Source organism: Chiloscyllium punctatum, chromosome 34, assembly GCF_047496795.1.
Source record: "Chiloscyllium punctatum isolate Juve2018m chromosome 34, sChiPun1.3, whole genome shotgun sequence".
Taxonomy (NCBI): domain Eukaryota; kingdom Metazoa; phylum Chordata; class Chondrichthyes; order Orectolobiformes; family Hemiscylliidae; genus Chiloscyllium; species Chiloscyllium punctatum.
Window position 1 is genome coordinate 11,924,127 of NC_092772.1, and position 23,729 is coordinate 11,947,855.

Genomic DNA, 23,729 nt, shown 5'->3' on the forward strand with positions numbered 1-23,729 from the left:
CACCTTCCCCCTCGCCTCCATCCAAGGCACCACTGGATCCTCCCACATCCTGCACAGAATTCCCTGCCCACCCAAACACCTCACCTATTGTGTCCCTTGTTCTCGGGACGCCAAATTGTGGAGTATGTCAGGGAACATTTCTGGGACACATGCACCAACCAACCCCACTGCCCTGTGGCCGACCATTTCGGCTACCCCTCACCCCCTCCATCACCACGCTTCCAAGGACATGCAAGTCCTCCATCCCACAAATCCGAGCCACCCGACACCTGGAGGAAGAAAACCTCATCTTCCACCTTGGGAACTTTCAACGACACGGCATCAAGGTTTCCGCATCTCCCTCCCCCAACTTATCTCAGATTCAACCCTCCAACTCGGCAAAACCCTCTTGAACAGTCCCACCTGCCCATCTTCCTTTCCAATTGTCCATTCTACCCTCCATCTACAACCACCTATTGCCTCCCTAGCTCCCTTCCCCCCAACCCCAAATACCCCTCCCTATTTATCTCTCAGCTGTATTCCACCACCCACATATCTGATGAAGTGCTGACATGCCCAATACGTCAATTCTCCTGCTCCTTGGATGCTGCCTGACCTGCTGTGCTTTTCCAGCATCACACTTTAACACAAGCTGGAAGAACAACACCTCATCTTCCACTCGGGGACCCTGCAACCCTCTGGCTTCAACATCAAATTCAATAATTTTAGGTCCTGAACTCTCCCACGTCCTAGTGTCTTTGCCCCCTACCCCACATACCAGGCCTTGTTATTACGTAGCCTACCATTACACATTACCTATGGTTAGCCACTAACAGTCCCCATAAACAGCTATTCACCCTCCCCCCATCAGATCGTTATCCACTCCTTCGTCCAACTGCTCTTATCTCTCTCTTTGGACTCTATACCCCCCTATCATTTACTCATTAACCCCTACCTTCTGCATAAAAAAGGTCATTTTTTTCTCAGTAACATCAGTTCCTGAGGAAGAGTCACCGGTTTGAAAATGCGAACTGATTTCTTTTCATAAATGCTGCCAGATCTGCTGAGCATTTCCAGTACCTTCTGGTTGTTGTGTGTGATTTACAGCATCCGAAGTTTTTTTGGGTCTACTTTACTCGGAGTATAGAATTCAGGTCCAGCAGACTGAAACAGTGTTTATCAACCTTCCCAGTCCACACTAACTCCATCTCTCTCCCAGTATCTGCTGTCCCTCCCACTCCTTCACATTCAGTCCCCCCTCACAGTGACACTGCGCCTGCAAAGCTGATGGTCATGTGTTGGCCTGCTGGACCCACCCCTCATTCACTCCCATTGGCTGGAGGATCATGCCAACTCTCCTATTGGTCTGAAGCTGTGTCAATCAGCCAGGCCTGAGTGACCTGAGTGGTGGGATCCTCCCAGGTGCATCAGAGGCTGAGGGGTGACCTCAGAGATTTATAAACTCATGAGGGGCCTGGGTAGGATAAATAGACAAGGTCATTTCCCTGGGGTCGGGGAGTCCGGAATCAGAAGGCAGAGGTTTAATATGTGAGGGGAAGAATTTAAAATGGATCTGAGGGGCAATTTCTTTTCCCACTGAGGTTGGTGCGTGTATGGAACCTTCTGTCAGGAAGTGGAGGATGTTGGTACAATTATACCATTTGGCATCTGGATGGGTATATGAATAGGAAGGGTGTAGAGTGATATGTGCCAAGTGTTGGCAAATGGGACTAGATTAGGTTGGGATATCTGGTCAGCATGGACCAGTTTAACCAAAGGGTTTATTATCATGCTGTACATCTCTATTGCTCTGCCCTGTGATGAGCTTCATAATTCACAGTGAATGGGTCAGTATCACAGAGCACAGGGGCTGGGGGCTATTCAGCCCATTGGGGCTAGACTCTCTCCCTCTGGAGATGGTGCCAGTCTATCCCAACTCACTTCCCATTTGGACATAGCCCTCCAAATCCTTCCTTAAAAAAGTTAAATTTCAAAACTGTTTTGCCAATAGCTACTGAATCTGCATCCAGCTGTCGGTCAAACTGTTCCAGATGCTCAGAACTTCGTGAGTAAAATAATCTTCACATTTTTAACCTGTATTCTTTGCCAGTTACCTGAAAATAGTTACTAAAAATTGTGATGTTAAAAATTTCTCACGCTGTCTCTCTGTAAATGAAATACCCTGGAAACCAATCAACTCCTGTTTGAAATCACTGCTTAACCTTCTCAGCTCCAAGGAGAATTATCTGGCCTTCTGCTAACTCTCCATAAAAGAGAAACCTATATTAATTTTAATTTATTGGTGTTATAGAGATGTACAGCACAGAAACAGACCCTTCAGTCCAACTTGTCCATGCCGACCATATATCCTAAATTAATCTCGTCCCATATGCCAGCAGTTGGCCCATAGCCTTCTAAACCTTTCCCAATCACATATCCTATGAGATGCCTTTTATATGTTGTAACTGTACCAGCATCCACACTTTCTCTGGCAGCTCATTCTATACACGTAACAAGTTCAGCTTGAAACTTTACTCCGAATATCAATTTTCAATCTTTTCCATCACGCTTGTGCTTTCTGGTGTTGGACTCACCTAAACAGGAATAAGACCCTGGCTGTTTACCCTATCCATGTCCCTCACGATTTTATCAACCACTATGGTCACCTCTCAGCATCCGATTCTCCAATGAAAACACCCTCAGTCTATTCAGCCTCTACCTATAGCTCAATCCGGCATACCCTGGCAATATCTTTGCACTATTTCTGAATCCTTTCAAGTTTCACAATATCATTCCGATAGCGGGGAGACCAGGACTGAAAGCAGAATTCCAGAAGTGGCTGAATGAATGTCCTGTACAGCCGCAAAATGACGTCACAACTCCTGTACTCAATGCACTGACCAATAAAGGCAAGTACACCAAACACTTTCTTCACTACCCTGCCTATCTATGATTCCACTTTCAAGGAACTATGAACCTGCACTCCAAGATTTTTGTTCAGCAACACTCGCCACGACCTTCCCGTTAAGTGTAGAAGTCCTGCCCTGATTTGCTTTTCCAAAATGCAGAACCTCACATTTATTTAAATCAAACTGCATCTGCCACTCCTCAGCCCATTTGATTGGAGTCTCTTTGCTGTCCACTGCACCTCCAATTTTGGTGTCTATTGTAAACCTACTAACCATAGCTCCTATATTCACATAGAAATCATTTGTATAAATGGCAAAAAGCAGTGGACCCAGTACCCAGCATAACAGCATATTGCTCATCACAGGCTTCCAGTCCAAAAAGCACCCTCCACTATGACACTGACTGCTCAGCAAGGTTGAAGCTCATGGCATACAGGGAGAACTAACCATTTGGATACAGAACTGGCTCAAAGGCAGAAGACAGAGGATGGTGATGGAGGGTCGCTTTTCAGACTGGAGGACTGTGACTAGTGGAGTGTTACAAGGATCACTGCTGGATCCACTACCTTTCGTCATTTATATCAATGACTTGGATGTGAACATAGGAGGTATAGTTAGTGAGATGACACCAAAACTGGAGGTGTAGTGGACAGTGAAAAAGGTTACCTCAGAGTACAATGGGATCTTGATCAGATGGGTGAATGGGCTCAGGATTGGCATTTTGGAAACTCAAATCTTAGCAAGACATATACACTTAATGGTAAGGTCCTGGTGAGATTTACTGAACAAAGAGACCTTGGAGTGCAGGTAGATAGGATAGTGAAGGTGGCATTTGGTATGCTTTCCTTTATCGGACAATGTATTGAGTACAGGAGTTGTGAGGTCATGTTGTGGCTGTACAGGACATTGGTTAGGCCACTTTTGGAACGTTGTGTACAAATCTGGTCTCCCTCCTATTGGAAGGATGTTGTGAAACTTGAAAGGGTTCAGGAAAGATTTCCAAGAACGTTGCCAGGGTTGGAGGATTTGAGCTAGGCTGGGGGTTGAATAGAGGTTGAATAGACTGGGGCTGTATTCCCTGCAGCGTCGGAGGCTGAAAGGTGATCTTATCGATGTATATAAAAACATGAGGTGCATGGATAGGATAAATAGACAAAGTCTTTTCCCAGGCATGTGGGATCCAGCACTAGAGGGCATAGGTTTATGGTATCAGGGGAAAGACTTTAAAGAGACTTGAGAGACAACGTTTTCACACAGAGGGTGGGACGTGTATGGAATGAGCTGCCAGAGGAAGTGGTGGAGACCATTACGATTACAACATTTAAAAGGCATCTTCATGTGTATATGAATAGGAAGGATATGGGCCGGGTGCTGACAGGGGGGACTAGATTGCATTGGGATATCTGATCAGCATGTACTGGTTGAACCGACGGGTCTCTGTGTCTGTGCTGTTCATCTATGACTGTTTGACCTTCCAGCCAATTCCGTATCCAAACAGCTAGTTCCGCCAGAATTCTATGGTATTGAACCTGCTAACCAGTGTGTATTTGTGAAACTTTGTGTCTTTCTCAAGTCCAAGTTAATGATTTCAATGCACAAAGCCATGCTGACTCTCCCTAATTATTTCTTGCCTTTCCAATGACATGTAAATCCTGTCCCTGAGAATCCCTTCCAACAACTTCTCTGCCACTGACTTCAGGCTCACCGGTCTATAGTTCCCTGGCTTTTCCTTACCACCTTTCTGGACTAATGGCACCCATCTTCCAGCACCTTACCTGTGGCGATCGATGTTACAAATATCGCAGCGAGGTACCCAGCAAAAGCTTCCCTAATTTCCCACAAAGTTCTGGGATACACCTAATCAGATTCCAGGGATTTATCCACCTTTATGCATTTTAAGACACCCAGTACCTCCTCCTCTATAATATGTACACTTGCCAAGTTATCACTATTTATTTCTCCAACTTCTCTAACTTTCATATCCCCTTTCAGTAAAAAACTGACATGAATTACTTACAGAATCTCTCCCATCTCCTGTCGTTCCATAGACAGTCTTGTTGATCTTTGAGGGTCGCTATTCTCTGCCTAGTTATTCTTTTGTCTTTAGTGTATGTGTAGAATCTCTTTGGATTCTCCTTAAACCTATTTCCCAAAGCTATGTCATGTCCCCTTTTCTGCATCCTGGTTTCCCACGAGTATACTCCTACTGCCCTTATAGTCCTCTAGGGACTCACTCAAACCTAGTGCTCTGTACCTGCCATATAGTTTCTTAATTTTCTTGACCAGAGCCTCAATTTCTCTAGTCATGCAGCATTCTCGACGCCTCCCAGCCTTGGCCTTAACGGGAACATACTATCTGCGAACTCTCATTGTCGCAGGCCTATGGAGGCAATGGCAGATGAGGACAGAGAAACAATCATTATCAGTAAAGGGGTCGGGTTGGGAAAGCTAACAACGCATCCTTATCTCTATAATTCCTCTCTAGCCTCAGAACTATCACTATCTCTGCATCAAAGACATCTCAATCTCTGCAACATCCTCCAATCTCTAATCTCCTCCAGTCTCAACACCCTCCATATCTCTAATCTTGTCCACCCTCTCAAATCTCTGTGATGTGCCTTTCTTTAATTCCAACTTTCAGGATAACCCATTTCTATTTCAGATTCCTGCACCCAGAGCTCCACAATGTCCCGCTTAACCTCTGTCACATTTTCCTCCAAAAAAAAAAAAAATCAATCGCGTATCATCTATTCTAATTTCACCTTCTCTGACCTGGTTTCTATTGTGGCTTGTCATATTCCTATATTATGCATCTGTGGTGACAGAAAAAGGTGTTGTGGTCCATCGGGTTTATGCTGTAAAGAAATCTCCCAGCTAACTATTTTAATCCCATTTTCCAGCACTGAGCCCATAGATCTGTCAGCCTTGGCATTGCAAGTGTGTTCCTAAATACATCTGAAATGCCATCGGGATTTCTGTCTCTCACTCACTTCCAGACAGTGAGGTTTAGTGCAACTATTGCTCTGTGATATCACCCACAGGAACACAGAGCAGCTGGGCCTGTGCAAACCAGAGATCGCCCACACATTGGGAAGGATGGCAGGGACCCTGAGATGAGGGCACAGGAGATTTACTAAGATGATTCAAGGAAGGAGGGATTTTAGTTGCAGAATTTGTGGGGCTGTTTTAACATTAATTACTCATGTGACATGTGTGCTGCTAATACACATCAAGAATAACCATCCACAATTAATGGACTTTCCTTTTCAACCTATCCCCTTGCCTGCGCTGTGGTAACCTTCAGGTTAACCACCAGCGACACCTCTCTCTAATGAGAGAGTAGTCCTATGGTCTGGAACTGTAGAAAGCTGCACCAGAAATTGACCAGGGGGGGAAATGAGCAGGAAACACAGAAAGCTAGCACACAGTTACAACAGGGAATCAGGAAAGGGAATGGAATGTTGTCCCTTATTTCAAATAGATTGCAATATAAGAGTTGGAATGTATACCTTTGGGCAACTAAACAAATGGCGTGTGAGACCACATCTGGAGTAACGTGAACAGATTTGGTTGCTTTAGTTAACGAAATAGAGCAGTTGATTGGAGGCATTTCAGAGAAGATCCATTGGGATGATCCCTGTTTTGAAGGGATTATCCTGTAAGCAAAGGCTGAACAAGTTGGGAATCTACTCACTGGACTTTGGAAGAATCAGAGGTGATCTCTTTGAAACATACAGGATTCTATCGAGGTTTGACAGGGTAAATACGGAGAGGATGTGTCCCATTACGGGTGAGTCTTGAACCAGATTCTGGGTCAGTCGTGAAATCTAGGGTTCTGTTTCAGATTTGTCAAGTTAAAGGAAACACCGACACAGGTTAGGGTTTCAGTAGCAATGGAGCTGTGTGAGGAGGAGTCAAGCAACATTTTAGTGATTGGAATTCCTGGTATTTGTGATTGTGTAGATGTCTGATCAGAAGGTCACTTTGGGGTCAGATATGAAAGCAATATTGTGAAGAATGTAGTTCTGCCTCAGACACTTCGCAGTGAGAGGGAGGGACACAGCAGAAAGGGAAATGAATTTGGAATAGCAACTGAAGGCTATTGCAGTGTTGCATTGGAGTGAATTGCAGCTAATCGAAGCGTGGTAAGCAGTTTGATAACTGAGTAACAGTGGAGTAATGGAGATGGATGATGGGGAGGGAGAGCTGGACATTGTCAGTGTACATGTGAAACTTAACAGTGCTTTTGGGCGATGTTAACTCCTGGCAGTATATAGGTGAGAAACAGGACAGACCAAGGATCGATCGTGGAGGGACACCAAATACAAGGAATTCAGAAAGGAAAGGGAGAGTGGAGATTGAGCAGGATTTTCCAATGATGGTGAGGTTAAATATTAGTTTTTAGCAGAATGGGAGAGAAGGACATAACCAGAAAAGACAGACAGATCATGGAACAATATATGTGAATTGGCCGGGGTGGGGGAGGGGGGTGGTGACATGCAGGAGGATGAGAGAGAGATTTGGAATGTCCATGATTTAGCTACACTAGGGTAAATGGTCAAGATGACCTCTAATAAGGCTTGACAAGAGACTCTAGGAAATGCAAGTTTAGGACTAAAATGAAGAGGACCCTTGTGAGGCAGTTTGGCTCGGTGGGCGAGTGGAGAGGGAGGGAAGAAACAGAGGCAGCTGATCGGATTATCTCAATGTTATTGACAGAGAAACCCGATGTGCTCCTCACTCTTGTTGTAGGAAGGGAGGATAGAGGAGACAGGATAATGGACATTGTTTTCGAAATTATAAAAACCAAAACTTGTGATAGTGATTCTAAAAATAAGTGAACAAACCTGTCGTATTTATCATTTATCAAGAATATTAAAATATACAACTGAAGTTCAGGTTTGAATCCCAAATTGGTAGAGAGTTGCTCTGAAGTCAAGAAAAAAAAAGAAACTGGAACGAAGACTCTACTGTTTGCCATGGAACCATTGGGAATGTTCTTCCTGCCATTGACAATGTCGTTGAGGGAAAGAAACACAACAGTGGCCCATCAAATCGCTCATTGTATTAATCACTGCACAGTCTCAACAAAGGATGGCACGGTGGCACAGTGGTTAGCACTGCTGCCGGGTTCAATTCCTGCCTCAGGCGATTGACTGTGTGGAGTTTGCACATTCTCCCCATGTCCGTGTCTGCGTGGGTTTCCTCCCACAGTTCAAAAACGTGCAGGTTAGGTGAATTGGCCATGCTATATTGCCCGTAGTGTTAGTTGAAGGGGTAAATGTAGGGGAATGGGTCTGGGTGGGTTGCGCTTCGGCGGGTCAGTGTGGACTTGTTGGGCCGAAATGCCTGCTTCCAGACTAAGTAATCTAATCTAAAAGGAATGCACTAGCAAAAACAACAACACAATCAGCCGTCTTGACCCTGCAACTTCTGCCTCACTGTGGGCCAACAACAGCAGCAGAACTGTACTCCAACCCAATCTGAAATCTCATGGCCTAGTATATCCCCATTCAACCATTAACATCAAGCTGGGGATCAACCCTGGTTCAATGGTGAATGCAGAAGGGCATGCCAGCAAAGTTAAAAATGAGGTGCCAACCTGGTGCAGCGACCAAACAACACAAGCAACACCAAATAGAACTAAGTGACCCCATAACCAATGGATTAGATCTGAGTTCTGTCACACCTAGTCAAGAGTAGTGATGGACAATTACAGCATCACAGATATCCCCACCACTGATGGAGGGGTCTCACACATCCATTCAACAGATAAGAGGACAGCATTAGCAGCGATTTTCAGCCAGCAGTGCCAAGTGGATGAGTCTTCTCCATTGGTCCCTTACATCACAGATATCAATCGACTTGGTTTATTTCAAATTGAATCATTTCAAATCAGATCAAGAAATGGATAAGTAGTGTAAAGGCTATGGGCTCTGCCAATATTCTGGCAACCGTACTGATGGCTGTGCTTCAGAACTTGCTGTCCATCAAGGCAAGTACTTCTCCAGCACTGGCACCTACCGACTTTGTGGAACATTGCTCAGGGATGTTCCAACACAAAAACACAGGGCAGTTCCAACTCAGCCAATTCCCCTCTATCAGTCCACACGCGCTCAGCAGTGAAGTGATGGAAGGTCTCATCGACAGTGCTGTCAAGCACCTGCTCAGCAATAACCTGCTCAGCAATGCCCAGTTTATGTTCTGCCGGGGCCATTCAGTTCCTGAGCTTGTTACAGACTTGATTCACAAACTGACAAACAGCTGAATGAGGTAAGGATGACAGGCCAGACCCCCTCCAAGTCCACTATTTCGACTTCAGTGCTATCACCTGACCTCATCACAGTCTCAGCTCATTTGCTGAAACTTTCATTCATTCTTTTTTATGAGACTCTAGATTTCATTATCTAAACCCACTCATGGCCAGCATCCCACATTCACCCTCCCGATAATCTCAAGAGTATTGAAAACTCTACTGCCGAAGTGCTCACTTGTACCAAAACGAGCTGATCAATCCCATTTATAAGCAACAACAATTTACTTTTGCACCTTTGAATTAATTCCTGGCTGTAATCATTCCTATCTCCCTGCTCCACACACCCTTTCATATCTCAATAACTCATTTTAGTTCAGACTCTCAATGATGTGTTTATTTTTGAGTTCACCTGTGTGACTATTTCTACAGACTCCAAAGGAACATGGTCTGGAATCCCCACTCTAACCCTTCTTCCTTTAAGGCATTCTTGAAAAACTGCTTATTTGGCAATGGTTTTGGTCACTGGACACAATATTCTCCATCTGTAGCCTTATGTCAAAAGTTTTCAATAATATTTTTGTGAAATTAAAACCATGATGATTTGTACAGATATCTTCTACACTTCAATATCATTGAGTGAATAATCTGTAATGTCTCTTACCCAACCACCTTAACCATAAAAACTTCAGCAGTGCAAAGAAGTCAAACATCACCCTCTCCACAGGCAACAAGGCTTTGGCATTGATCACTGGTTTCTGTGGAAGGAGAAATACACAGTTGATGTTTCAGGGAGTGCAATATGAATTACAGGGAATGAAAATGGTGCAGAATTTGACTGTCAGAATTTGAAGGAAAATGCACTCGCTTATTGGAAAAAAGAATTCTTGATTGTCAAAGATATTGTGGAAAAAATAACCTGATAATGGAACAGCATATGGTCAGGAGCCAGGCAGCAGTGGACAATTCATTTACATTCCTGAAGAAGGGCTTATGCCCGAAACGTCGATTTTCCTGCTCCTCGGATGCTGCCTGGCCTGCTGTGTTTTTCCAGCTCTACATTTTTCAATTCATTTACAAAACAGCTGTGAAAGTAATAGTAAAATACTATACAGACCAAAAATACACCCCTGAGAGACTGAGGAAGCAAGATAATGAACAAGTGGACATCAGAGAACCCAGAGGTGAACCAGAGCAGAGTTCACTTTTATGATCCCACAAAAATGTCTAGCACAGAAACAGACTTTTTCGGTCCAACCTATACCAACCAGATATCCTAGCTTAATCTATCTAAATTAAATCCTATCTGCCACTCCTCAGCCCATTGGCCCATCTGATCAATATCCCACTGTACTCTGAGAAAACCTTATTCATTGTCCACAGTACCGCTAATTTTGGTGTCACCTGCAAACTTACGAACTATACGGTCTCTATTCACATCCAAATCATTTAAATGAATGCGCTCTGTGTAAATCCTGCCCCGTGACTCTTTATACCAGGGAAGGCTGGACAGACATCCCTCTGAACTTTGCCCCCTACAAAGCTGGCGGCCGCGCACGTGTCCAGTGAATCATTGCCCCGAATAAAGATGGCGGCGCTCACTCGGGCCGATTACTCAACGAGGCATTTTCCCGTTTGCTGCAAAAACGGGAGTGTAAGTTTCAAATTTATATTTTTCGATGTGTACCAAATGATTGTAAAACCTCTCAGACCATACCAACACCATTTCCCTCCCGCTTCCTGCTGTTTATTTCTTTCCTTACCGACAGCTCTCCGCACACACACATTCCGAACATCCGCGCCCACCGCGAGGATGATCACGTGGTATAGTCTAGTCCCGCCCTTATTCACTGATTGGCCGGAGGACCAACTGCCCCGCCAGGTCCTCCAGCTCCGCCCCTGCCTTTCCATTGGTCCGCCGCTGACATCAATCACTTCTTCTGTCCAACCTGTCGATGACAACCAGATATACTCACCACATCTATCTATATTAAATCCTATCTGCCACTCCTCAGCCCATTGGCCCATCTGATCAATATCCCACTGTACTCTGAGATAACCTTCTTCATTGTCCACAAACCAACTGTTGGCTGGAGCTTGCACACTGCTTCGTGACTTTTGTTGCTATTTCTCAGTTACAAGAATGAGGGACAAAGTTAAAAATCACACAACCACCTGATGAAGGACCAGCAAAGTAGTGCTTCCAAATAAACCTGTTGGACAATAATCTGGTGTTCCGTGAATTTTAATTTTGTCCATCCTAATCCAACACCAGCACCTCCAAGTCACGAGTGAGGGAGGAATGCATAACATAAGAACAAAAGACTTTGGAAAAGGAGAAGGCCGTCCTGCCCTTCGAGCCTACTCTACCATTCAATAAGATCATGGCTGATCATTTTGTGGATGCAGAACCATTTATCCATGTTCTCACCACATTCCTTAATTAGTTATTTATTTTTTAAAAAAAACTAACTTAGCTTTAAAAACGTTCATTGAACTAGAATCAACTACTTACCTGGGCAATGCACTCCATCGTGGTCAGACGTTCCTTCTCAATTCACTCGTAAATTTGCTTCCTCTAATCTTGTGGTGATGCTCTCTTGTCCTGGCTTCATCTGCCAATGGAAACATCCTCTCTACTTCTATTTTATTCATTCCATTCATTATTTTATATATTTCCCATTCTTCTGAATTCCAATGAATATAATCCCAATCTACTCAGTCTGTATTAAGCCAAACCCCTCACCTCCGGAATCAACATAGTTAACCTCCTCTGCACCCCCTCTAGTACCAGTACATCCTTGAGCACGTAAGGAGATAAAAACTGCATGCAGTACTCCAGGTGTGGCCTCACCAGCACCCACTATAGCGAGAACATAACCTCTGCTTTTAAACACAATCCGTTCAGCAGTGAAGGACAAAATTCCATTTGCCTTCTGAATTGATTGTTATACCTGGTGACTAACCCTCCTGCAGAAGGATGTTCAGGTGCCTCTGCATAGCAAATAATGTAACTTTTTTTTAAAATTCAAGCAATAATCTTTTTATTAATGTTACTCCAACCAAAGAGTATGACTTTACATTTATTAACATAATATTCCACTTGCCAAACCATTGCCCACTCACTCTCTGTATCTCTGTTCCTCTGCAAAGTTTCCCAGTCCTCCGCACACTTTGTTCTGCTCCTCATCTTAGTCTCATATGCAAACTTTGAAACCCTACATGTGGTCCCCAACTCCAAATCATCTGTATCAATTCTAAATAATTGCAGTCCCAACACTGATCCTAGAGGCACACTACTCGTTACTGATTGCCAGCCAGAATAAGGCTTATTTATACCAACTCTTTGCTTTCTGTTAGTCAACCAATCTTTTATCCATGCTAATACTGTATCCCATGCACCCTTATATAATGCAACAGCCACTTGCGTGGCACCTTGTTGAAGGCCTTTTGGAAATCAAGGTACACCACATCCACTGGGTCCCCATTGTCCACCTTGCTTGAAATGTCTTCATAGAATTCCAAACGATTTGTCAAGCAGGACCTGCCCTTCATGAATCCATGCTCTGTCTGCCCAATGGGACAATTTATATCGAGCTTCCCTGTTATTTCTTCCCTGATAATAGACCCAAGCATCTTTCCAACTGCAGAGAATAAACTAAATGGTGTAGAATTCCCTATCTTTTGTACACCGCCTTTTCTTACAGTCCTTCCTTTTCACTGGAATATGCCTTTGCTGAGCACTTCCTAAAATGTCTTTGAAACTCTTTCACTTCTCATCAACTGTCCCATCATAAAATCTTTGTTTTCAGTCTACTTTATCCAGGTTCTCCCTCATTCTATTTTAGTTCCCCGTGTTCAAGCACAGGACCAAGTTATTCAATTTTATCTTCACACTCTCCATATGTACTCTAACTTCAACCATACAGTGATCACTTCTTCCAAGAGGATCCCTAACTCTGAGGTCATTAATCATTCCTGTCTCATTGCACAGGGGCCAGATTTTTGATAGCATGCTCCTTGTCGGTTACATTTCATACTGTTCAAAATAACTATCATGGATACACTTAATGAACTCCTCAAGGCTACCCTGACTGAGCTGGTTTGACAAATCTACATGTAGATTAAAATCACTCATGGTAATAGACATGCCATTTTTACAGGCATTAGTTATTTCGTTGTTTATTGTCCATCCCAATGTGATGTTGTTATTTGGCCTACACACTGTGCCTATCAGTGACTTTCTTGTTAGAATTTTGAAAGCATCATTCCTGTTTCTCCTAATGTATAGCAATACCAACAACTACTTGCATTGTATGGAATCTTTCATAATGGCAAATCTCCTAAGGTGTTTCATGGATGATCAAAACATTGATTAAGGAGAATGATTTTAAAATACGTCTTAACGGAGGATAGAGAAGGTTAGGGAGGGTATTCCACAGACTTCTGCCCTTGACAGCTCCAATTGTGGAGTGATGCAGGTGGGGTGGTTTGAAAAGCGAACGTGCAAAGGGGAAATGGAGGAGCGTAGGCAGTGCATAAGGTCTTAAGGATAGAGGAGGTTCCAGACTGAGTCTGTCTGTCATAGACAGTATGGCTGCCTCATGGAGTTTGAAGCACCACAATGGGCCCGTTATGTCATGTTAGTCAAGGATAGTATAACGGTGGCTGAGAGAACATTTGATGAGGACTTGTCTACTGAAGTAGTGTGGGCTGAGGTTAGAAACAGGAGAGGGGAGGTCACACTTCTTGGATTTTTTATAGGCCACCACAGAGTTCCAGGGAGGGGGAAGAGATGATTAGCAAAATTACTCTGGGTAGGAGTGAAAGTAACATGGTGGTCATTGTGGGGGACTTTAACTTCCCCAAAATTGACTGGAAATGCTATAACTCTCGTACTTTGGATGGATCAGTTTTTGTCCAATGTGTACAGGAGGGTTTCCTGACACAGTATGTCAAAGGGCCGAACAAGAGGGAGGCCACATTGGGTCTGGTACTTGGTCATGAACTGGACTAGGTGTTTGATTTAGTTGTAGGTGATCACTTTGGAGAGAGTGATCATAATTCAGTTATGTTTAGATTGGCGATGAAAAGGGTACATGCCAAGGTGAAGACTTATCGATGGGGCAGTGGCAATTATAATGCGATTCAGCAAGAATTAGGATGCATAGGATGGAGGAGCGAAATGCAGTGGATGCAGACAATGGAAATGTGGAGCTGGTTTAAGGAACAGATATTGTGTGTCCTTGATAGGTATGTCCCTATCAGGCAGGGAAGAAGTGATAAGGTAAGGGAACTGCGGTTTACCACAGAAATTGCATCTCTTGTTAAGATGAAGTAGAAGGCTTATGTTTTGATGAGGCAAATGGTACAGATGGGGCGATGGAGACTTACAGATCAGCAAGGAAGGATTTAAAGTGAATTAAGAAGAACAAAGAGAGGACACGAGCAGTCTTTAGCAAATAGAATAAAGGAGAACCCTAAAGCTTTCTATAGGTATGTGAGGAACAAAGGAAAGGGTAGGAATCGGGCCAATCAAAGACAGAAGCGGGAAGTAGAGTGTGGACACTGTGGAAATCAGAGAGGTGATAAACGAATATTTCTCATTGGTTTTCACTCAGGAAAGTTAGAATATTGTTGATAATAATGAGGTAGAAGATGTTAGACTAGAAAGGATAGAGGTTAGTTACGAACAGGTGTTATCAATTGTGGAAGGATTGAAAGTAAACAAGTCCCCTGGGCGAGATGGGATTTATGCATAGATTGTCTGGGAAGCTAGGGAGAAGATAGCAAAGACTTTGGCTTTGATATTGAGCTGTCATTGCCTACAAGTTCAGTACCAGAGGACTGGATGATTGCAAATGTTATGCCCTTGATCAAGAGGGCAGTAGAGATGACCCAGGTAATTATATACCAGTGACCCTTACTTCTGTTGTAGGAAAGGTTTTGGAAAGGATTTTCAGAGACACTATTTGTAATCATCTGGCAAACAACAATATGATTTCAGAGCGTCAATATGGTTTCGTCCAGGGCAGGTCGTGTCTCACAAATCTCATTGAGTTTTTTGAGATGGTGACCAAACACATAGATGAGGGTAGGGCAGTTGACGTGGTATACATGGACTTCAGTGAAGCCTTTGATAAGGTTCCACATGGTAGGCTGTTAGAGAAAATGCAGTGACATGGAATTGAGTGTGATTTAGCAGTTTGGATTAGAAACTGGCTTTCTGACAGAAGGCAGCGAGTGGTGGATGATGGAAAATAATCAGATTCCAGTTCGGTTATTAGTGGTGTGCCACAAGGATCTGTTTTGGGACCACTGCTGTTTGTCATTTTTATAAAAGTCTTAGACACAGGAATAGGTGGATGGATTAGTAAATTTGCAGTTGACACCAAAGTCAGTAGAGTAGTGGACAGTGTTACAGGTTGCAGGAGGACTTGGATAAACTGCAGAATTGGGCTGAATATGGCAAATGGAATTCAATGCAGCTAAATGTAAGGTGATGCACTTTGTGAGGAATAACAGGAAGGCAGAGTACTGGGTCAATGGAAAGATTCTTGGTAGTGTAGATGTGCAGAAGGATGTTGGAGGCCATGTACATCGATGCCTGAAAGTTGCCACCAGGTGTACAGTACTGTTAAGGCGGCATACAGTGTGTTAGATTTCATTCGTAGATGGATTAAGTTCTGGATCCGCAAAATCATGCTGCAACTATCCAAAACACTGGTGCGGCCATATTTGGAATATTGTGTGCAGTTCTGGTGCTCATATTTCTGGAAGGATGTGGAAGCATGGGAAAAGGCGCAGAGGATATTTACCAGGATGTTGTGTGGTCTGGAGGGAAGGTCTTATGAGGAAAGGTTGAGAGACTTGAACGTGTTCTCATTGGCAAGAAGAAGGCGAGGAGAGCATTTGATAGAGACAAACAATATGATCAGAGGCTGAGAGAGTGAAAATATATGGCTTACTTATAATTATATGGCTGGCTGCCACTGTAAATATACTCTGCATTCGGAGACCTTTGGGGACACTCCGTTACGCGCGCGTGCAGGATAAGATCACGTGGTGCATCGCACCGTTCCAAAACAAGGTCACGTGATGCACTGTTGCACGCACCGGAGGAGTGCAGGGAGGTCACGTGATGCACTGTTTCACGCGCTGGAAGAGTGCAGGGAGGTCACGTGGTCCTCCGTTTCGTGGGCAAAATGGGGTCACGTGGGACTCTGTTTCGCGCGCGACACAAGGTCACGTGGGGTCGAACATCCAGGAATGGAAAGAGGCAGAGAATGGAGTCAGACTAACAACCAATCAGAAGATAATCCCACCTCAGTGACTGCATGATGTTTTTTACTATATAAAAAGACTGGGTCAGGGACAAGGGTGTGGTATTTTTCTGAACTGACTCACTGTATAGTTTGTCAGGGATGGAAAGGTCTAGACCCAGAACTCTGTATGCTTTATCCACTTACTGTAAAATAAACTCAAAAAGTGTGACAACGAATACCTTCTCCTCTTGCTTCATTTTAAAGAACACGCAGGACTTGGCTCACACATAGAAGAAAGTAAGTTAGTAGATTGAGCCAGAGTCCGACAATAGGGTAGACAGTGAAAGTCCTTTTCCGAGGATGAAGACATTAGTGTGTATAAGGGGGTATATCTACAAATCAAGGGGTGATAGATTTAAGACAGATGTCAGAGGCAGGTTCTTTACTCAGAGTGGTTCGGGCATGGAATCCACTACCTACTAATGTAGTTAACTCAGTCAGTATAGCGAGATTCAAACAATCCTTTAGGTAAGCACATGGGTGATTGCAGGATAGTGTAGGGGGATGAGCTGAGAATAGTTCATAGGTTGGCGCAACATCAAGGACCAAAGGGCCTGTTCTGCGCTGTATTGTTCTCTGACTATTGTGCTACAAGAGATTTTTACTGACTTAAACAGAGTGATGGATCTTGTATTGTGGGCTTACGAAATGTCACTGATCTCTACCAAACATGTACGAGGTACAGAATGCTGCCTGACCTGCTGCGCTTTTCCAGCAACACATCTTTCAGCTCTGATCTCCAGCATCTGCAGTCCTCACTTTCTCCATGTACGAGATAGAGTCAGGTCAATAATAAGAGGCTGCAACAGGAGGGGGACAGGTAGCTCCATACAAAACCCGACTCCTTCTCAACTGTTTTCACCACAAAAACTGAGCGCCTTCCAGAAAAGCACCTCTATATCCCACCACTTTGCCCTACAATCGTGGTATCTGGCTGTGCACTAAGAGCAGTGCAACAGTCTGAACTGGGACCCTGAAACGCTTGGTAAAGAGTCAAATCATCTGAGCATTGAAAGCCACATCACATTGCATGCATTTTCTCTTGTTTTCACTGTTCCTGACTTCCCTTAGTTTTCCTAATGAACCTGCTAAAGTTGTTATTACACACATCTGCACAAGCAGTGAATTGAACCCAGGCCTCTCGTCCAAGATTCGGGATATTTTCACCGCGTCACAAAACATCGACTCGAACTTCCTTTGTCCCTTGCCTGCTAAGTCACGCCCGAGTCAACTCTGCAATTGGGAGGAAGGGGCGGAACAGGAGGACCGAGGAGTGGCCGGTCCTCCAACCAGAGTGAATGAGGAGAGGGGCCAAAGCATTCTCGGGAGTGAACGCTTCAAGATTGGTCAGAGAGCAAACTATTTTGCCGGATTGAACATTCTCACGACATAGTGGAGCATTAAACGTCTCTCATAAATCAATGTGAGATTTTTAAAAAATACTGTAGTTGAAATGTAAATCTGATAACGTGCATATTTCCAATCGATTTACACGACTCGAGTAAGAAACTTCTTTTCAAACTCCCAGAACAGTTGGTAATTTACATAGCTGGCCGGTGTGGTTGATTTGGACCAGACAATTTGCATGTTAGACATCCATATGATTATAACTCGACAAAGCAATTGTTAATGACTAATATTTTACCCATCGGTCTGTGCAGTTATGAATATTCTCTATAAATCCACTGATAACCTCAGACGCACGCGCAGTTTGGTGTCTATGCAGAGCATGCGCAGTGTCACATTGGTCAGGACAGAGAGAGACATGAAGCTACTTTCTCCGGCAGCGGCTGCGATCGGCTTCAGAGAGCGGAGCTCAGAGCCGGTGTGTGGGAGCCTCGCCGGGAGAAAGGAGCGGAGAGAATTCACAAGTTCCGGATTAATTTTTTAAAAACTAGGAAAAGACCCACCAGGCCCGGGTAAGGAGGTGGCGGTCTCTGATCAGGGAAGGGGCCCAGGGCCACGGCCGCCATTTGTTTGAGGGAAGAGGGAGCGCGGAGCTGAGGGCCGCCATCTTGAGAAGGTCAAGGTGCAGGAGGGCGGGATTATCGGGGTCTGTAGAACAATCAGAGGAAAGGGAAGACCCATTGTTATTGATGAATTCCACGAACACAGCGTCACTGGGCGGTCCTGCAGGAATATCCTCTCTCTGTCCTGCTGGGATGTTTCACCCCATCAGAACCAGCAGCTCTCCTCCTCTCTCAGCTCCCCTTCTGTCCTTCCTGCAGCATCTGTCCCCTGGAACATTGAGCTGCCTGTCCTGTCCCTCCCTCAGCTGTTGTTTCTGTGATATCCCAGTCCCATCTTTGATTACTTCACTAAAGACAGGAATGCACCCGATGGATTTTTCTTTACATCAGCAATTGTTTAATACTCACTGACAGGTTTTTAATTACATCTTTTTTGAAGCATTTACTTCACATTCAATCATTTGCAATGGTGGGATTTGAACCTGTGTCCAGAGAACACTTGCTGAGTTTCTGGATAAATTGTCACACAATAATGCCATTCGGCCATCACTTCGCCTGCTCACAGGTTGTATATCTAAGTGCAACATGAATCAAAACCCTTTCTTCCCGCACAATTATTTGATCCTGAACTCTGGTGATATCAGTCAGTATTTTTCCATGTGTGATCCCTCACTGTATGCGTCTAATTGCTGCCTCTGTCAGTGTCTCTCACTCTTGCAGCTACTCCAGATCCTGGGCCAACAGAATTCTCCACTTCAGAGAGATGAGGCAGCACAGGCATTGGAGACTGGAATTTTCCAGATCTCTGTGGGCTCACTGCCATTCTACATGTGTAACCCTCAGAGCATCAGTCTAATTTCCCATTCTGCTTATATATGTGTCTACTATAGGTACTCGGGGAGTTCCTGACTCAATAGGCTTGCCAACTGCTGGTTGGGAAGATGATTGGTCAGCCAGAGAGATGAAGGTCTGGGAGGTCAGGAGGCTTTAATAAATCCTGCTGCCAGGTAAGATCACTCACAGTGCACAGAGCAGAGAGCAATGAGAAGGCTCCAAACATCAGCTAACAAGACATGACATAGACATAGTGCTGGAGGGGGAGCACAGTACAGACACACCCCAGGGTCAATCACCACCCCTACTTTAAGTTTTGTTGCACTGAGACAGCATCGGGAGTTCCCAGTTTTCAATCCAGATGTGTGCTGTCTTGGTGAGCACTAGGACAACAGAAGGGAATGCAGGCCTCACATGAGTAAGTGGTCATGCTGCCTGGGATCTTTCTGTTCTCTATTCCCTCTCGAACATTGTATCTATGGGCCATCTTGTGGACCAGTGTCTTCAATCATTCTAACTCCTATAACAGTTCCTATCTCTGTCATCTCCTCCCCTCTTACCAATTAATTGACATATTTGAAACCTCCAGTCCAGACGGCCATCCATATCGTTGTAACTTGCTTTAGTCTCTACAACATGCCTTGTCTCGATAGTCTCCTCCTCCAACAATTAGAGTCATCGGGTCTGTTTCTGTGCGGCATGACTCTTTGTTTGAGGTTTCCTAAACGGAATCAGTTGCATTTGCTTGTGTTTGGCCCATACCCCTTCCAATCTTCTCCTCTCCATGTACCTGTCCAATTATCTTTTCCATGTTGTAATTGTACTTGTTTTTACCAATTTCTCTGGGTGTCCATTCTGTCTATGCACCATCCTCTGTGGAAAATGTTGCCCCTCAGCTCCCTCTTTAAATCGTTGCTCTCTCACCTCACGTTTATGCCTCTAGCTTTGGACTCACCTACCCTTGGCTTTTCACCTTACCTCGGCTCTCAAATGGTTTCATAAACCTTTGAGGCCACCCCGTGGCCTCCTTTTCCCAGGAGAAATATTGACGACAATGTTACAAATATCTCCAACTCATGTACTCAGTGCTCTGACCGATGAACGCAAGTGTGCCAAATGCTGCTTTCCCCACCATGTCCCCCGATGATTCCATTCCAAAACAGTGTAACTGCACCCCTTGGTCTCTCTCTGTTTGACAACACTGTCCAGGACCCGACCATTACCTGTGTTAGTCCTCCCTGGTTTGTCTTATCTAAATCCAACACATGAATTAAATTCCATCTTTTATTCATTGTCCAACTGGCCCAGTTGATTAACATCCCCTTCGATATCTATATTCTCTGCCCACTCGTCCACTAATTTTGGTATCCGCAAACATTCAAACAGTGACTCCTATATTTTTACCCAGATCCTCTATATAAATGATGCACATCAGTGGCCCCAGCACCAATCCTTACAGCACACTGCTGATCTAAGGCCTCCAGTCTGAACAACAACTCTCTCCCTCCTCCTATCAAACCCATTGTGTCTCCAGTTGGGTCGCTCTCCCTGAACCCATGTGACCGAACCTTACTAACCCATGAAGCCTGCTCAACCCTATCAAAGGCCTTCTGAACCAAAAAACAATGTCTATTGCTCTGCTTCCATCTATTTTCTTGGTCACATCTTCAACAAACTCAGGCAAGTTTGTGAGACATGTTTTCCTGCGCACAAAGCCACTCTAACTGTCTGTAATCAGTCCTGTCTTTCCAAATGAATATGTAAATCCTACGTCTCAGAATGATCTCCAACACCTTCCCCATCCATGATTTCTGTCTCCTCAGTCTGCAGTTCCTTGGCTTCCCCTTGCAGTCTTTCTTAAATAGGGCACAACATTATTTTCATAGTCAGACAGTCATACAGCACAGAAACTGACTGTTCGGTTGATACCGACCATAATCTTAAACTAACCTCGTCCCTCCTGCCTCTTCCTGGATCACATCCCTTCAAACCTTTCCTACTCCTGTACTAATATTTCAAGCATTGTAATTGTACACACAGTCACCCTTTCCTTGGGAATTTCATTCCACACACAAAACACACTCAAACAGTTTGCTCCTTATGTTTTCTGATTTTAAATCTCTCCCTTCTAACCTTAAGAAATGTAGCCCCTAGTTCTAAAATGATCTGCTGTTGGGAAAAGACAAGTCATGTTAACTCTATCTATACCCCTCATTATTTTATAGACTTCTATACGCTCACCTCTCAATCTCCAGGTTCAAGTCAAAAATGTCCCAGACTATACAACCTTCCTTTATAACTGAAACCTTCTATACCCATCACAATCCTGGTAAATGTGATCTGAACCCTCTCCAGCTTAATATCCTTCCTATAACTGGGCAGAGTATTCCAGAACAGGCCTTACCAATGTCCTGGACAATCTACACACGACTTCCCAAACTCCTAAACTCGAATGACTGAGCAATGAAGGCAATTACCATTTATAACCATCCTGTCTCTCCTTGTGGCAAACTTCAAAGAACTACGTACCTGAACCCCAAGGCGTACAACAATACTGAAGACCCTACCATTAATTATGAAAGCTCGACCCTTGTTTGTTGTAACCTAAATGCATTACCTCGCATTTACCTGAATTGAACTCCGTCTGCAGTTTTTCAGCCATTCACGCCTATCATCAAGATCCCTTTGTAATCTCAGAAAACCTCCATCACTGCCCAGGATGCCACAAATATCACTGCTCAGGCCCCTACAATTTCTTCCCCAGCTTCCCACAATGTTCTGAGATACACTTGATCAGGTCTTGGGGATTTATCTACCTCTATGTTTTAAAACTTCCAACACCGCCTCTTCTATAATGTGGGCTCATTTTAAGACATGGAGTCATCGAGATGTACAGCACAGAAACTGACCCTTTGGTCCAACTCCTCCATGATGTTTTTCATCCCATTTGCCAGAACTTTGTCAATATCCCTCTAAAATCCTGCTATTTATATACACATCCAGATGCCTGCTAAATATATTTCTGCCAGCCTTCACCATTTCTTCTGGCAGTTTATATCATATTATATATATACCAACCTCTGCAGGAAACAGCTGTCCCTTTGGTCCCACCTAAATCTTTTCCTCTCACCTTAAAGCTATGCCTTGTAGGTTTGGACTCACCCCCCCCACGACCGGAGAAAAGTCTTTATCTATTGACCCTATCCATGATCATCATGATTTTAAGAAACCTTTATAAGATAACTCCTCAGCGTCCCATGTTAAAGTATAAATAATCCCAGTCTCTTCAGCTTTTCTCTGTCGCGCAAACCCTCCAACCCTGGCAACATCCTTATTCATTTCTTCTGAAACTTTTCAAGTTCCACAACATCTTTCCAATGGCATTGAGACCAGAATTGCATACAATATTCCAATAGTGTTCAGGCCAAACACTGAGCGCCCCAGACCTTATCCACAGTAAGTTCCAAAGTGAAATATTTGTTTAGGATCTTGTAGTTCCACACATCGTTGGATTTGTTGATCATTAAGAATATTGGTTTTGTCCCTAGCTCTTCTTTTGCTCTTAATACACTTTGGATTCTCCTTAACTTTATCTGCCAAAGTTATTTCATGTCCCCTTTCTGCATTCCTGATTTCCATCCAAAGAGTATTCCTACAGCCCCTATGCTCCTCAGGGATTCCCTTGATCCAGCTGGCTATACCTGACATGTGCCCCCTTTTCCTTGAGCAGACCCTCAGTAGACAGCCAGTGTTTCTGAAAGCTGTCAGCATTGAGCTGCACACAAACAGGAACATGCTGGTGCTGAACGGTCCTTTTATCTCACATTTAAAATATTTCCAATTGTCAGAATTCCCTTTACCTGCAAATAGACTCTCTAACCAACTTTAAAAACTTAAAAACTTTTTAAAAAGTTCATGTCTAATACTAAGATTTGTCTTACCACATTTTATAACTTTAACTTTTGGATCAGGTCTGTCTTTCAGCAAAGCTATTTTCAAACTAATAGAATTGTGGTCACTTTGCCAAAGTGTTCCCTCACTAACACCTCAGTCCTATTCCCTACCTTCCCAAGGGGAGGTCAGGTTTCATTCCTTTCTCCAGTTGGGCCACTTACATATTGACTGAGACCTTGTCAAAGGCCTTCCCGAACGCCATGATAACCACATCATCTGCACTGCTCTCATAAATATTTTGAGATAACTTTTCAAAAAAACTCAATTGAATTCATCAGACAGGATTTTCCTTTATAAAATCTGTCCTGAATCAATTCCTTCCTTTTCAATATTGATACATCTTGTCCCTCAGAATTGTTCCCAATTTTTACCCAATATCCCTGTGGCCAGCAAAGTATTAAAGAGGTCCAAAAGGGCCCCAGCAATCTCCTCCCTTACCTCCCACTGCAGCCTGCAATACATTTCATTGGGCACTGGGGATGTCTCCCTCTTTATGCGTGTGAAA

At 44.0% G+C, this 23,729-nt stretch overlaps 2 long non-coding RNA genes across 4 annotated transcripts in view; one reads left to right on the top strand and one right to left on the bottom strand.

The window, feature by feature from the left end:
- The window catches only part of LOC140458764 (uncharacterized), a 108,963-nt gene that overhangs the window by 35,152 nt on the left and 50,082 nt on the right, over positions 1 to 23,729 (bottom strand). Inside the window, exons 1-2 of one of the 2 annotated variants that reach the window (XR_011953665.1) lie at positions 10,061 to 10,145; positions 9,806 to 9,899 (exon numbers count right to left, since the gene is read on the bottom strand). The exons of the other annotated variant lie outside the window; for it this stretch is intronic. This is a non-coding gene — a long non-coding RNA (uncharacterized lncRNA). Of the gene's footprint in view, positions 1 to 9,805; positions 9,900 to 10,060; positions 10,146 to 23,729 lie in introns of those variants that run through there. 2 annotated transcript variants of the gene reach the window in all.
- LOC140458765 (uncharacterized) overlaps positions 18,242 to 23,729 on the top strand; it is a 39,664-nt gene continuing 34,176 nt past the window's right edge. For both annotated transcript variants that reach the window (XR_011953668.1, XR_011953667.1), the window contains exons 1-2: positions 18,242 to 18,385; positions 19,327 to 19,443. This is a non-coding gene — a long non-coding RNA (uncharacterized lncRNA). The remainder of the gene's footprint in view (positions 18,386 to 19,326; positions 19,444 to 23,729) is intronic.